The following is a 16084-nucleotide window of genomic DNA, read 5'->3' on the forward strand; positions in this document are numbered from 1 at the left end:
AAGAGAAAGGAGAGCTGTCTTTTTCAATGAACGTAAGAATTGGAAATTGTGAATGTGGTTGATGCTTGTATTCTCAATGTAATACTCTATTCAATTGATTTCTGTAATCTGCTCTTGAATATACTGCACTATAAAAATCTTGATTCAAACAGATAAGTAGCTTACCTTACAATCTCAAGATTCTCTTCAATCAAACCGATCCAAAAACATTAAATAGGATTTGTAGGACATTTTAGTTTTGAAGTGGAATTGCCAACAGTATACAACAACTAGCTCACTTCCTTATCATAAATACTAGTCAGGCAGTAAGGATTTCACACTTATAATAAATACTGTATCTATCAGTTCCATGACAGAATAAAAATGTTTTGAATTTGCTTGATATTACATGTTAGCCATAGCTCAGTGCACACTGACTAACAATTCTGCACCTTGATCTTGACCTTCTATAAATGCTAAAAGTAGACACCACCATTGTTTAGGCATAAAATAGCTGTTTGTTGAGTGACTGAGTTAATGATGATTGAAGCAAACTTGCATGGTAGGTTTTAAAATATTGGGTTACATCTCCACTTTCCCTCCCTTTGGATTTGTTCTTGTGCATGTTCGAGTTTGATAATGATCAGTGCAGAACCACACATATCACAGTGACTCAGTTATAGCACTTCCAAATACGTTCACAGATCTTGCAGCAGATGTTTCTCTAAGATCTGACTTCAAAAAGATAGCAAGGCAATAGGTACAGAGTTAACCGTTAATTAGTTTTAATCAGCATGAATTTGCTTGACATTGCATTGATTCTTATTAAAATTTTGAAAACTATATGAGAAACTTGAATCTAGTTTTTGAGATCCAAGGCATCTCATGAGTTCTAAGTATGTTCAGGACAGTAGTTGGAAACAATGCCTACATCTATGTGGGCTCCTGCCTTCCTCAGAAAGGTCTGTCTCCACTATGAAGCTGTCAAGGTAGTAAGGGTATTCAGAGGCATGCCCTTCCTAGTATGAAGAAGTTGTCCATAACTCACAAGGCACCAGGCAGTTTGTGAAACTGATTCCCGTTCATCTCTATGTTCAGAACATTCACACCTCTGTACTTACTTACACGTTTAATTCTCAAAACCCTATTCAGTAGTCAGAATCCTTATTGCCATCCTCATTTTAAAGCTGACGGAACTGAAGTAGCGATGTCATGCAGCTGGGAAGACAGTGCGGATTTGCTGTGATAACAAGTCTAAAGCCCCACATGGATGAATAGCAGTGGCTGACACTAAAAACAAACAAATGAACAAAACACTTTTATAATAAACATTTACAATAACTACACTAGTAATAGAGACAAGAAGGCTATTGGTAAACTCAGAATTGTGTTTACTAATACAAGACAGTCAGATTTTAGCCATGATCCAAACTGACAGCATGCTAGCCTTAGTCTGCAATGCCAAGTTTAATACGATGCTACTCAAAGATTCTTTATTTACTTAAAGAGATTAGGCCTGTAGATTTGAGCTAGTGTGCATACAATAGTGGTTCAGCATGCTGTGGGAGAGAAGGGATGGCTCTGTTCTCCCAGCAATTTAAAAAAGTGTCTTTTGAGGAAGGGTGTCATGAGCCCAAGATGATCTCTGACTTGCTATGGAGTCAAAACTAGCTTTAGGCTTCTGATCTTCCTGCCTCAGCCTCCTAAGTGCTGGGATTACAGGCCTGAACCTGGCTCCAGGAGTATTTGTCTGATGTAGGCTTAGATGCCTTTGTTCACACAGAAGCATGATTGACATACGCTGGCACAAGGCCTAACATGGTCATGGAACTGAAATCCTACAATATTATTTAATGCTAAGATGACTCCGGTATTGGAGTTCTTGAATTTTTAAGACAATGATTAAAATAAAAGTACAAAATTGAAAATATTTGGGGCCAAGCAGATGGTCCAGTTAGTAAGGTGCTTTGCCATGCAGCACGAGAGCACAACTTTAGATTCCCAGCATCCCTCTGGCCACAGTAATAAGTGCTTATAATCCCAGGGCTGGGACTCAGAGACAGGCATGTTGCTAGCGCTCACTGGCTAGTCTAGTTAGCTGAATCCGTGGATTCTAGGCTCAGTGAGAGATCCTTCTTCAAAAAATGAGGTGGAGAAGAGCCACTGAAAATGACCCAAAGTCAACCTCTGGCCTACACCACGCACGCACGAACGTGCGCACTCACGCACGCATGCAGGAGCGCGCACTCAAACACCTTAAATACAACTAAGCATATATCCATGGACAGCCCCACTCCTAAATGTCCTATGGATTGGGAGACAAACACTTCACAGGTTCTCCCCAGTCTCCCTTCCTAACGTAGGATAAAGCATTTCTGTAGCCTCACATAGTCCCAGGTTCCCTCACTTGCAGAGCCTGCCACACCAGCCAAGCTCAGCTGCGTGCTTAGGAGCAGCAGGTGGACATACAGGTGACGGAGTCAGATGCTGCTGGTGTGCCAAGGCCTGTGACCTGGAGAAACTGTGGGTCCATCTGCTATACACAAATGTCAAAGGAAGTTGTTTATTCTGCAGCTGCACAGGAGAGCAGGGAGTCTTCCCTTGACAGCCACATATGGGTTCCTGACTTGGAGAGGCATCTGAACTTTATTACACACACGCACACACACACACACACACACACACATTCATACACACACACACATTCATCACACACACACATTCATCACACATACACACATTCATACACACACATTCATACACACACATTACACACAGACACACACACATTCATACACACACATTCATCACACACATTCATACACACACACATTCATACACACACATTCATACACACACATTCATACACATACACATTCATACACACACATTCACACATATACACACACACGCACACACACACATTCACACACATTCACACACACATTCATACACACACATTCATACACACATTCATAAACACACACATATTCATACACACATACACACACGCACACACACACATTCATACACACACACACGCACACACACACATTCACACACATACACACACACGCACACACACACATTCACACACACACATTCATACACACACATTCATACACACATTCATACACACACATTCATAAACACACACATATTCATACACACATACACACACGCACACACACACATTCATACACACACACACGCACACACACACACACACGTGTCGTTACAGCAGGCACTAATTCATGTGCACTTAGTCACACACCTCCCATAGCATTTCTAACTAACGATGGTTTGTATCAGGCTCAGCCAGGCTTATCACTCTGCCTGCCTGTCCACACTCCATGCATTGCCTGGCCAGCTTCTGGTTCTTTGGTGAAGTAAGGGTCCTTGGTTCACCCAAGAATGATAACCTGGACCCAAACAGTATGTAACTGCAATAAGGGTTTTATTCTGCAGAAGTCCAGCATGATGAGATCTCCCATTATCAAGAGAGAGATCCCGAAGTGAGCTCGAAGGCCCAATTTAAAGCACCTTAGGAGAATCCTGGGGTAGGTTGGCTTTGACTTACTCTATCTCAAAGGACATTCCATTACCAGGGCATGAGGGCTGGCTGGAAATTGCTGACCCACTATCCTTGCTTCAGGCCAGGTGGTAGGGGCAGTTTCTGACTAGCTGCTTGAAGCCTGAGTTTTTAGGCCAAAATTCCTGAGCTGCCAATTTGAAGCCTGTCATGGAATCTGTCTGTCCCATCACATTTCCACCAGGAACTGTCAAATTCAAGTTTTCCTTCTTTGGGTAATAAAAAACGGAATAAAACAAAACAAAACAAACAACTGCAGATCCTTCTTTGGTGCCCATGGATATGTTTTACTGGAATTTTCTTTCCTCTTTCTATCTAATCACCACGGTTTCAAGAACCATATCTAGGATTTTTCCTTTCTGTTTCATGACTTTTGATTTTTTTTTTTTTAATAGAAGCCAGGATTACCCACAGAGTGATGGCTCCACCCATAATGTGCTGGAACCTCTCCCCACCAATCACTAAGAAAATGCCCCCTACAGGCTTGTCTGTTACAGCCTGATCTTCTGGAGGTATTTTCTCAATTGAAGTTTCTTCTCAGATGACTACAGCTTGTGTGTCAAGTTGACATAAAACTAACCAGAAAAAAAAATGTTAGCATAAAATGAATCAGAGAACTAGACCATGGACCTTAGGTCACCACTCAGCTTGGCAACACTTGATTTCATCTGTCTGACTCATCTCTTGGCCATTAAAACACACACACACACACACACACACACACACACACACACACACACAGTTAAAATAAAACCATTCTCTCTTCTAACAAAATAGTATAACTTCCAACACAATCTGATACTGTGCTCAAATTCCTTACTTGACTCCATGACCTCTTGTGTTTGGGAATCTAGTCAAGCTCCACAAAGGATTGATCCAACCTTTAAAGGCTATTGCTAGCCTCCTGTTACTGGCTTATGCTGGGGAGATGCAATACTTATCTAGTGGGACTCCACATTTTGGAGTTGATCAATAACATTTGATATCATTGAATATGTTCTTTAGAACATCGTTTTTCAGTTACTCAAAACTTCTGTCCCTACCTGCCCTAACACTTCTACACATTAGCTGTTGGTTTAGTGTGTGTTCACTGAGAATTAAACAATGTTAACACCATAGTTTAAAAGTGTCAACTATTAGTTGTCATATATATATATGTGTGTGTTATAATATACAGTCGAAAAAGTGTAGTGCAAAGTCTCATAAGATACCCCTCCCATTCAGTTTCAGACAATGTCTGTGGTACCAAGAAGCCAAGGTCCATGAAATCACTTAATGCTTCCTCTCTCTCCCTTCTATCACAACTAGCTATAAGGGAAGTTAGTCAACACCACTGTGAAATGACAGTTACTGAAAGGCATTTCATATGCTGCTTCTCACAGAAGATTCTCAAGTCTGTGTGTAACAGGAAAATAGTGCTTTACATGGTGGTAGTGTTTGTGTGCATGCATGTTGTGTGTGTATATGTGTGTGGGCATGTGTATGTAGGTGTATGAATGTGATTGTGTGTATGTGCATGTGTATGTGCATATATGTATATGTATGTATATGTATGTGTGTGCATGTGTGTGTGTGTGTGTGTGTGTGTGTGTGTGTGTGTGTGTCTGTTTGGATCAGTTAGCCAGGAAGGTGGGTTCTTGTGATTTCCTGGCTGTTCCTTCTCTATGACAGGCTTTTAGCAGTTATTGTTCTGGAGCTGCTGGCTCTTGAAAGCTCATGTCTAAATTCTTATGGCCTTATAGATAACAGTTTCGATCAGTACTTGATGGGAATATTTATACTATGAAAATCAACAAATGCTCCAAGTAAGTCCCACATATGCCCTTGCTCCATAGACCTAGGTTGAAAATACATAACTCACAATTGTATTTATGCCTTAAATACAGACATTAGAAGAGTGTCTGAGACAAGTTCTTCCTTCTCTGCCCTTATAACACTCTTTTGGAAACCAAAATTAAATAAAACCAAGTGTTTTATTGTTGATGTGAGAAAGACCGAGAAGATACAGTCATTCCCTTATGAATTATTCCCTTAACTCTTCCAAGCCTAGCAGAAAAAATACCAGCTTCGACACTTTTCTCGTTTTCTGTTTCACAAAGGGTTCTTCCCTTATCTCCCACTGGGGACCGGTGTGTCACTGTCTCATCTGCAGTGGTGTCAGCCCTCTGTCTACTAAGTGAAAGTCTCCCAGCTCCTGTCCCCTGTGTACGGTGACAAGGCAGGGAGGACAGAGCTCTAGCTCTGGGAAGAAGACAAATCACGTTGGCTCTTGATCCTATCTGCTTTCCTTCAATGTGAGCTATCTTAGCTGTGACATGTAGATTGTGGCAGCTGCCTCTTGGCCATGCGTACCTGATGATGGAATTGTGGAGCTACAGAGTCTCTCGTTCTTCTTCAATAACTGTGAACAGTTTCTCTTAGGAATTTTTTTTCAAGGGCAAATCTTATTGCTATTTCACTCAGTTTTTGAAGTCCCTATCTTGGAAATATTTCCCACATATACCTAGCCCCGTGTACAAGTCACAAGGAAGCCATATGAGTAGAGTTTCCAAGCAGGTATCGCTGAAATATTGATTGCCACGAGGAAAGGGACAGACAGGCATGGTAATCATCCAGGGTTCAGAACAACTTCTAAGACTATGATGACCTTGCTAGCTTAGTGTGCTTTGCCAACGTTGGCGTTTTATCACCGGGTCTCTACTGGAAGAAGCAAAGTAGTTCACCAAGGAGAGCTAGGAAGTTTAAGGCCCCAAGAAGCTGTTGCTCTGGGCTTTCCTTGGCAGGTGGGAAAGCATGGCAGACATAAAGGGTAATAATAGGACTCATGTTCTTCTGATCTGTCCAAGGATGACTGCCCTGGAAGGCTTGTGGGATCTTTTGTCAATTTTTTTTTCTGAAAATTGAGGCTATAGGTTGAAGGTTTTATTGGAAGAATGTTACATGTATGTGTACTTATAAGCATCCTCCCTGGGCTGCCTTTTGAAGTGCTTGAAAAAAAAAAAGATAAGTTCTAGAAATGGCCCTGTTTTCTGAGTGATGGGTAGGCTCACTGTTTTGTTGGTAGGATGCACTGATCTCTGGAACTTATCAAGGATTGACCCATCTGCCATTTATCTGAAACCTTAACTCTCTTTGGTGCCAAGAAACCATCCTTCAGATTCATCAAGAGGAATTTTAGAAAAGCCATAGGAGCACCCGGAGCCATGTTGCTGAGATACTCAATTTCAAATGGAGATAAGACATCATGCACACGACAACAGGTGCTGTGGGTTTCCATGGAGTCAAATGATCTATGGGGAGCTATACTGAAGACCACAATTGCTAGACAAAACTAAATGGAGAACAATACCATGCACCCCTGGACTTAGCACCAATGGTAGGATGACAGCTGTGGATATTTTCTATCAGCTTTAGTGAACTATTTATTTATCGTGTGTGTCTCTCTCTCTCTCTCTCTCTGTGTGTGTGTGTGTGTGTGTGTGTGTGTGTGTGTGTGTGTGTGTATGGGCACACATTGTGCTGCCTTTTGAAGTGCTTAACAAAAAAAAATGTAAGTTCTAGAAATGGGCTATAGAAATGACTTGTTTTTGCAAAACAGCTTGGGACCAAGGTCATTCAATAAAAGAGTTCTAGCTTTGCTTTTTAAATGGAAATTAGCAATTTATCTTAAGAAAGTTATTGAAAACCTCATACATTTATTTGCATAATGATAAAATGTGCCAGAATTTCTCCTCTTTGCTATTATCAATGAATAGAGACATACAGAACCACAGTAAAAAGACATAAAAGGCACCCGAGCATTCTTTGGATCTCCTTTATGAACTAGACAGCTTCACCAAAGGAAATTGGCACTTCTGTAAAAACACATTGCTATAAAAAATCTCATGTAATCAATAAATGCCCATTTAATGCACACTAGGCAGCTCGTTACTTCCTTCTTCCGGTGTGGCATCTGCTTATTATGTTATCTCAAACATGGGCACACAGCCCTCTTCCTCTGAGCACCTTCCCTTAGCTACTCCATAAACAGAAGCATTCCACAGGAGGTGGGAGCTGATCGCCTGATGGGAATGGGGACAAAGAAAGGACTGAAGTCCAGGGGAGTGTGTTCATTTTGTCTGTAATACTTAGAAAGGTCATTGCCCAAGATAAAGGAAACCCCTCTCCCCCTAAGCCCAATTTCACTGTAAAGGTAAGCCCTTTAGTGAAGGTTAAAATCTCAAGGGGTGTTTTCAACGTCATGTCAGGGTAAAAGCCTGCTTTTTTAGCATTTCCTAGGGTTCAGATGTGAGTCAAAGTCATCCAGGGGCTTCCCCATGTGCCTTCTGTCAAGTTGTTGTATAATGATGTAGGGAGGACTAAAGTTACCCTGTGTTGCTCCATCAGACTTTCTTCCAAGGCGACTCTCCCTCTCACCAAATTCATTCTGGATTGCTTCATTGTTGTGCATGGCAAATAGCATGTAACTACTTTTCTGAACTTCAAAAGTCTTTCTAGAATCATGACTACTACTTACTAGTAGTCTTGGGAACTTCTGACAGAGAACCGTAGTTGCAAAAACCCAGCTGAAAAGGACAGATGGTAAGAAAACTTGAGGTTGTCTTTAGAGATTCCAGATCATATAGAACAACAGAGAGGACTGTAGTGTGATTGCTCTGGATGCGGAAGACTCTTCAGGGTGAATTCTCGAAGTTTGTTTTGAGGAAATACAGCCCAGTCCAGATGTGACCTTGGCTTCCAGAAAGAGAAAATTGGAAATACATGTAAAGACTGGAAAAGGGAAACATCTCCATTGTGAGATTCTCAGCACCTTGAGATTTGAAAAAAAAAAGTATACACTATTTGTGCAAAATAACACTTTTTTGTTATGACATGTTTGTATACGTAAACAATGTATTTTGATCACAGTCATCCCCTTTTAGTCTCTTACCCTTTTACTCCATACAGCGGATCTTATCCCTTCTTCGCTTCTACTTTTAGTTTAAAATAGTTTCTATATTTGGTTTTAAAATCTAGATTTGAAGATGAGAAAACTGTTCAATAGCTGTCTTTGTGAGGCTGGTTTGTCTCACTTAATAGGATGATCTTCAGCCCCATCTAGTTTTCTACAAATGACATAGGTTTATTCTTTGCGTCTGAGTAACATTACATTGTAAAACCAGGTTTTTTTCTTATTCACCCATTGATAGGCATCTAGGCTCCTTCCATAATTTGGCTGCCGTGAACAGTTCCCCAACAAACATGGGAGTACGAGTGCTTCTATTATATACTGACTTAGCTTCTTTGAGGTAGATAGTCAAAAATGCTACAGTTCAAACTTAGCAGGTTGTTCTTAGTTCTTTGAGTAGCATCCATGCTGATTTCTACAGTGATGGTATGAATGTGTAAATGTGTGTCTCAGCCAACAATGTGTCCTTTCTCTCTGCATTTGTTCATTTTTAAAAATAGTTATTCTGTTTGTGGTGAGAGAAGGACTCAGTATAGATTTGGTTTGCCTTTTCCTGCTGCCTATGGTATTTATCATCTGTTTGGGTATTTATTTACTACGTGTACTTCTTTGTAACACTGTCCAATTAATTTGGTAATTTGTTGATTGGGTTATTTATTCTTTTGGTGTTTAATTTTTCTCTGCTGCTTCTATATTCTGAATTCTACCCCCTTGCTGGTATATAGCTAGTAAAGAAAATGTCCCTATTCTGTCCTTTTCCTCTTGTTTCCTTTGCTGTACAGATGTTTTTTAATTTTACTGTATGATAGTCTCAAAAATGTAAAAAGAGAGAAAACTTCACCCGTGCTGTGTAAGACAGTGTAACAGTATACTTAGAAGATTCAACCAGTGGACTCTTAGATCTGATCAGCACTTACAGGAGAGTATTGGCAAAAACCCAACACACAAAACTGGTTGCTACTGGTCACGGCCTAGTCTTAATATATTGAAACTATTTCTCTACTTTCCTCCAGTATTTTCAAAGGGTCAGGTCTTATATTCAAATTTTGGATCCATTTTTAATCATTTCTTTTCGCACAGGGCAAGGGATAGGTAGGGATCTCATTTCAGACTTCTATGTGTAGTTGTTCAGTTTTTCCATCACCATTTGTAGGGTCTACATGTTTGTTTTCGTTACTACAGTTCTTAGAATAATGATGATACCTCCTGCATTGCTCTTTGCTTAGGACTATTTAGGATATTTGAAATCTTTTGTGCTTAAATATGAACTTTTATAATGGTCTTTTTCTTTTCCCATGAAGACTATCATTGGAGTTTGGGTGAAGATTGCCTACTGGTTATAACGTCATTGAGGTTAACTCAAGGGGTTCACTCATAATCTTTTGAATGCTGGCCCTTGTGTTTAGAAGTGTTACTTCTCATCCTCAGCTCTGTTCTTTTCTATTTAAGAAACACTTGTATTGCACTCAGTTTTAGCAGGAGTGCACATGAGACTCTTTCTCTCAATATCCTCTTAAGCAACATTTACGTGACCTAAACCCTGGAATTGTGACTTTTCCAGAAAAGACAGTAGAGACAAACAAACATCAAATTCCAGTGTAATGGTATTAGGTACTGCTAAGAGCACCATAGCTTAAAAAAGCCCCTTTCTTTGCTGGCCGTCATCTGAGGACAATCCTTTTTTCCTGATGGTTTCTTTTGATCTGTCCCTGTAGTTTCCTCCATCATTGGACCAGTAAACGTATGTCAAATCCTTCTCACTCTTAGCATTTTTCTCACTTCTCAACCCTGCTTCACCTCTTCTACTTTCATCTGGAAGGAAGTTTCCAGCCTTTTAGAGTCTTTGTGGTTAGATCACACCAACAGATAATAGGTGAGGAACTAACTCTCTTTTAAGTCTGTAACTTCATATATACAAAGTTCCTCTTGCCATGTAATGTAGCCTATTGTTGGTGCTGGGGTCAAGATATAAGCATCATGAAAGGTCATTATTCCTGTCAACAGGAAAACATTTATAGAAGTAAAGCCAATTTTAGTCTGAACCTGATACATGAACCCATCACTGCAAATATTAACACATATGAATGATCACAAGACTAAAAGGTAACCACTGTTGGTTAAAGCCATTCTTTATTCTTCAGCTCATGCTGAAAAGTGGTTATGGGGTATGTGTGTGTGACTAAGAATCAGATACCTGTAATGTCACTGTACATCAGTTGATTCAGGCAACCAGTCTTCTCAGATGGACAAATAGCTCCCTTATCAGAATACTAATTTGTTTTCCTAAACAGATAACTTGCTTACAGAGGAAGAGTTTGCATATCAAGACATATCAGTACTCTTTGTCATGTCCACTAAACTTTATTATCATGGGAATTTAATTCCAATTAGGTCCTCTATTGAAAAGAGTCACCTTAATCTTTTTTGAGCCAGTACAGCATAAGGAGGCTTCTTTGAAACATTGCTGAGAGTCTGACAAGATAGAGTTCTCTGCTGCAGTAAGCTTAATACACACAGCTTTGCTCCTTTGACAGGTTTATCTGATAGACTATACCGGACAGTTGACATTTCTCTCTTTAATTCTTGAGCAACATGTATGGGAGGAGGAGAAAGAATATAACAGAGACTCTCCCACTCTCCAGCCAACGTCAATAGTTTTAGCTGTGACATTGAATGGACAGACTGCCCAAGGGGCCATGTCTGTATAATTATTATAGATCTTCCACCCCCATAACAAGTCTGCATAGTGTACTCAGAATCCATCTCATCAGCAGAGCAACACATACACACACACACACACACACACACACACACACACACACACACGCATGCACGCACGCACCCACCCACGCACGCACACGTACTTAAACCAGACTGACCTTCTGATTGTCCAAGGAGAATGTTGTATGAGTTGTGCTGTTTAGACATGGGGTTGCCAAGTAAGCCTGACTTCTCTTAAAAGGCTGATCCAGTCTAGAAGAAATGAAGGTGGAAAGGTCTTTGGCTCTTGACACTACGACAACATCCAGTTGTGGGAGACTAGAAGAGGGTTCTTCATTGGTAAGCAAGTGTTTGATAATTTGACAGTTGGAGCTCAAGGAGGGAGCATGGCAGCATCCAAGCAGGCATGACACAGGAGGAGCTGAGAGTTCCACATTTTCATCTGAAAACTGCTAGCAGAACTGGTTTCCAGGCAGCTAGGATGAGGGTCTTAAATCACCACACCCAGAGTGACACACCAACTCCAGCAAGGCCACATCGACTCAAACAGGGCCACACCTACTCAAATAAGGCCACACCTTCTAATAGTGTCACTCCCTGGGCCAAACATATACAAACCAGTGAGATGTGGATAAGATTTTCAGGTTTGAAACAGGGGGGAGTGGAGGGCGGGGTCTTAGAAATTAATTTGAGAATTCTAGAAAAGTCCAAATTAAGAGGAAAGTGATGACTGATGGAACCACTAATTTTTCCTTGACTCTGAGGATCCAGGGCTCCTGTTTTCTTTGATCAGTATTCTCCCCCCTGCATTTGTCCTTTCCTTCCTCTCTTCCTTTTTTCTGTCCTCTCTTTCCTTCCCACCCACCTTTCCCCCTTCTCTTCTTTCCTTTATTGCATTCTTTTTCTATTCTGTCTCTCTTTTTCTAATGCCCAGAAGTCATGAACAAGATACAGGAATTGGGATAGCAAAGGAAATGATAAGGCTCTATGATTTTTTTTTTAAATAAAGAAAAGAAGGACAGAATGTTCAGCCCTAGAGAGCCTAGGAAAACGTGTGTGCTTAGATAAGAGGAGTTATTCATGCTCTGATGACTACTCCCTTGGCAAAGAGGAAACTTTCTTTTCCCCCATGACCCACCACTGAAGAAATCCATCTCTTGGTGTCTTAAATTAGAAAGAGACTCTAGTCTCTGGTTTCAGGGGTCACAGACAAATTCCTTGCTGGACTTCAACCGAGGTAGGGTACCACCTGGAACCTGTCATTCAGGGCTTACTCTGTGTAGATGTTACATCTGGCAAGCATTCTAGGTGTTGATGTAGTGATGGCCTCTCTGTTGCTGCTGGTTCTGCAAGCATGCCTATTATCCCTCGTGATGGAGCAAATAGCTCAGAGCTGAGGAAGGAAGAAGGAAAAAATCCCCTGGCTCTCAGCTTTCAGGTCGTTGGCCGGCATTATAAACCTTAGCACTAGAGAGCGTGACAGCATTTAATGGTAGGGTCCTTAAAAGGATCATCAACTTACAGTGAGTTCATTAGAGTGGCCTCTGAGACAACGTGATTGACATCTTATAAGAAAGGGACATTTGGCTAGAGGCACACACAGAACATGTGTGGACATGACAAGAAGACAGCTGTTTATAAGCAAGGAGGGAGACCTCAGATGAACCCTGTCTACACTTTGGTCTTCTAACCTCAGGACTGAGAGGGAAGAAAACTTCTGCTGTTTAAGCCAACAACCTATGATATCTTGTTATGGCAGCTCTAGGAAGGGAATCCAAGATGTGTGTGTATTCATAGCTGTGGGTCTGGAAGCACATTGTCAATTACTGCTCTCTTTGGGGATTTTCCTTCTACTATTATGACTTCCTGTTCTTCCAGCTCCTCTATTTCAATTTTCTTACATCTATCTTCCTTTTAGTTACCCATATTTTACACTCAGATTTGAATATACATAGTCTGACCGAAGGATAGAGGAGCCTGGTTTAATTTTTATGAGTTAGAATAAATGGAAAAAAGAGGGTGAAAGGAACAAAAAAATGAAAGAAAGGGAAAACATGGAGTTAAACTGAAAACCACATATAATTTTCTCTTGACTGTTACTACCATGGACCCCAACAGTTGGGATGAAAGTGGGTGAGAAAATGGCTGTTTAGCATTGAGGAAGGGTATCAGTTCTGAAATGCTGATAGAACATTCTGCTGGAGGGAATCTTAAACCTGTCGGATCCAACGTGCTTGCATCTTTTCTGTTGAAGGGCTTCTCATGAGACAGTTAACTAAGCTTTCCTTCCTTGCTTAGCTTTGCCTAGAAGAGTATTGTCTGGAGTTTAGAGGTGCCAAGCCAGGCTATGCCAGCAGAGATGCTTAAACCAAACACAGCAGGTCCATTCTGTCTGTGACTCACTTCTGTCTCTCATGGCCAAGCCTCTATTACTCACCTGTTCTTGGTCTATCTAAAAAAAAAGATGCACAGAGGGACCCTCTGTTTGATTTGGTTTAGACAAAGGTAAGCATTCAATTTTTAAACTTTTTTTTTTCTTACCAGGGAGCAGGAAAATGAGAAGAGAGAGCTCAAAGGGAGCCCCATGTTCTTTCAGTTGACTTTGCTGGAAATCAGTCACACTGCCTTCAAGTATTCCTCCTGGAATAGTAGCAAGTCTGCCTCATTTCCAACTTGAGTGGGTAGATGCAGGATACCTATGTGAGGGCTGTCTTTATTTCTCCCAGGTCATCTGTGTCACCTTTCTAAGACACACTGATGATGCCGTGTGTGCGTGCATTTGTGTGTGTGTGTGTGTGTGTGTGTGTGTGTGTGTGTGTGTGTGTGTGTGTGTAAGAGAGAGAGAAAGAGTGAGAGCACTTAGCATCACCTGATACATCTGAGGCTGTTGCTGCTGTTTTCTGTGGGCACTGGACAGTTCTCTCACTGGGAAGTAAGTCCTGTGAGAGTCTGGGTTCTGCTTCATTTATTGCTATGTTCCCATTATATACCTGTAACATAAAAGATATATTTTCTGAAGAAATAGGTAGACTAAGAAATCTGAGCTGTATCTTCAGGTTTCTTTGTTGAGGTAACTTTATAGATCGGTAACACTTTTCTTATTCATAAACCCCCTTCTCCTCACCAATACTCAGTTTTTGTTATTATTATTATTATTATTATTATTATTATTATTATTATTATTATTATTATTAAGATTCTCTCTAGTAGCTTATTCTGGCTTTCAATTCACTACAGAGTTGAGAATAGATGACCCTCTGAACCCCTGATCTTGCTGTCACCTCCTGAGAGCTGGAATTATGGGTATATGCCACCATGCCTGATTTTTCATGGGATTGAACTCCAATCTTTGTGCATGCTAGGCAAGTACTCTACCATCTGAGCTGCAGTAACCCTTATTGTTAGTATTTTATTTATAATAGTTATTGTAGTCCACATGGTATCTCATAATGGTTGGGGTCTGCATCTTCCCGATTAGTGATACTGAGCACATTTTTATATATCCAGCAGTTATTTTTATATAGCAGAGTGTTCACTGAGGCCCCTTGCTCATATTTAATTGAGTTGTTTATTGATTTATTTTTTATTTAATCATATGGGTTGCTATGTTTTGAATTTAACTCCTTACCTGATGCCTTAGTTCACAAATGTTTTCTCCTAGCTCATTGATTCTCACCCTGTTGCTGCCTCCTTTGTGTTGAGGAACCATTAGTTTGGTGAATTCTAGTAGTTTGTTTTGGCTTTCGTTGTCTATGGTGATTTTGATGTCATACATAAAATGTCATTGTTAAGAGCAAAACCTAGAAGTTTTCTCTTTGTGTTTTCTTCTAATGGTTTTACAGTATAGGTCATTTTGAGTTGATTTTTGGGCGTGATGTAAGATAAAGGTCTAGTTTCATTCTTCCGCATATAGATATACAGTTGTTAAAAAGAATAAATGTCCTTTCCTCACTCTGTATTATAAATGATATTGTTGAAAATGAGCTGACCATATACATGTGGGTCTATTTCTTCTCTCTCTATTCTGCCCGTTTGCCTGTTTTTATGCTAGTTTTCAAGTAATATAATTTGAAATAAAGAATTGTAGTAATTGTGTTTATCTTCCTCAAGGTTTTATTTGGGGAGCTCAGTGTTTGGGTCTTCCATTGTTTCATGCAGATTTTATGAGTAACTTTCATATTTCTCTGAAAATGCCATTGAAAGTTTGATTGCAGTTACATTGAATCTATATACTATTTTTAATACTATGAATAGTTTAATACAATCTGTAGACAGAGGTTATCTCTCTATTTATTTTGCTGTCTTAAATTTCTTTCATCAGTGTTATGTTATATAAAATTTTAGACTATAGCTTTTTCTCTTCTGTGGTAAAATTCATTATTACGTACTTTATAATACAATAAATAGAATTTTTCTTGATTATTTTTCTGATAGATTTTTTACTAATATAATAGATAGTTTTTTTAGGTTAGTGGGCCTACATTCTTGCATACTTTATGCTGTACCTTGAATCTGAGTTGTAATTTTCCAGCTCTAGAGGGAACTGACCAAATCACAGGAGTAAAGGCAGTCAGCACCAGCTTTGTGCCACCCCCTCTCTCTTATTCGTCCAGTGTTGGGATCACCAAACTATTGAAACCAGACAAAACTGTGATTCCTTTTCTGGCACCAATGCTCTTAGATATTGGTAAGTCCAGAGAGCTTCAAAAATGCTACATTCTGTTCTCTAGTTACCACAAAAATAGTTTTTGAGCCCGTGCTTCATGAGCTTTTAGTTCAGAAGATTAAGGAACAGGAGCATCTCATGTGCCATTGATGGTGAAAGGTAAGCAGCGAAATCTCTA

At 40.1% G+C, this 16084-nt stretch overlaps 1 long non-coding RNA gene across 2 annotated transcripts in view; it reads right to left on the reverse strand.

The window, feature by feature from the left end:
• Positions 1-7254: 7254 nt before the first annotated feature.
• Positions 7255-16084, reverse strand: part of LOC148001716 (uncharacterized) — a 61006-nt gene continuing 52176 nt past the window's right edge. Inside the window, exons 2-3 of one of the 2 annotated variants that reach the window (XR_015635569.1) lie at positions 11399-11492; positions 7255-8381 (exon numbers count right to left, since the gene is read on the reverse strand). This is a non-coding gene — a long non-coding RNA (uncharacterized LOC148001716). Of the gene's footprint in view, positions 8382-11398; positions 11685-16084 lie in introns of those variants that run through there. The other variant, XR_015635568.1, reaches the window with a different exon arrangement.

The sequence above is a fragment of the Rattus norvegicus genome, chromosome 13, assembly GCF_021556685.1.
Source record: "Rattus norvegicus strain SHRSP/BbbUtx chromosome 13, alternate assembly SHRSP_T2T, whole genome shotgun sequence".
NCBI classification, from domain to species: domain Eukaryota; kingdom Metazoa; phylum Chordata; class Mammalia; order Rodentia; family Muridae; genus Rattus; species Rattus norvegicus.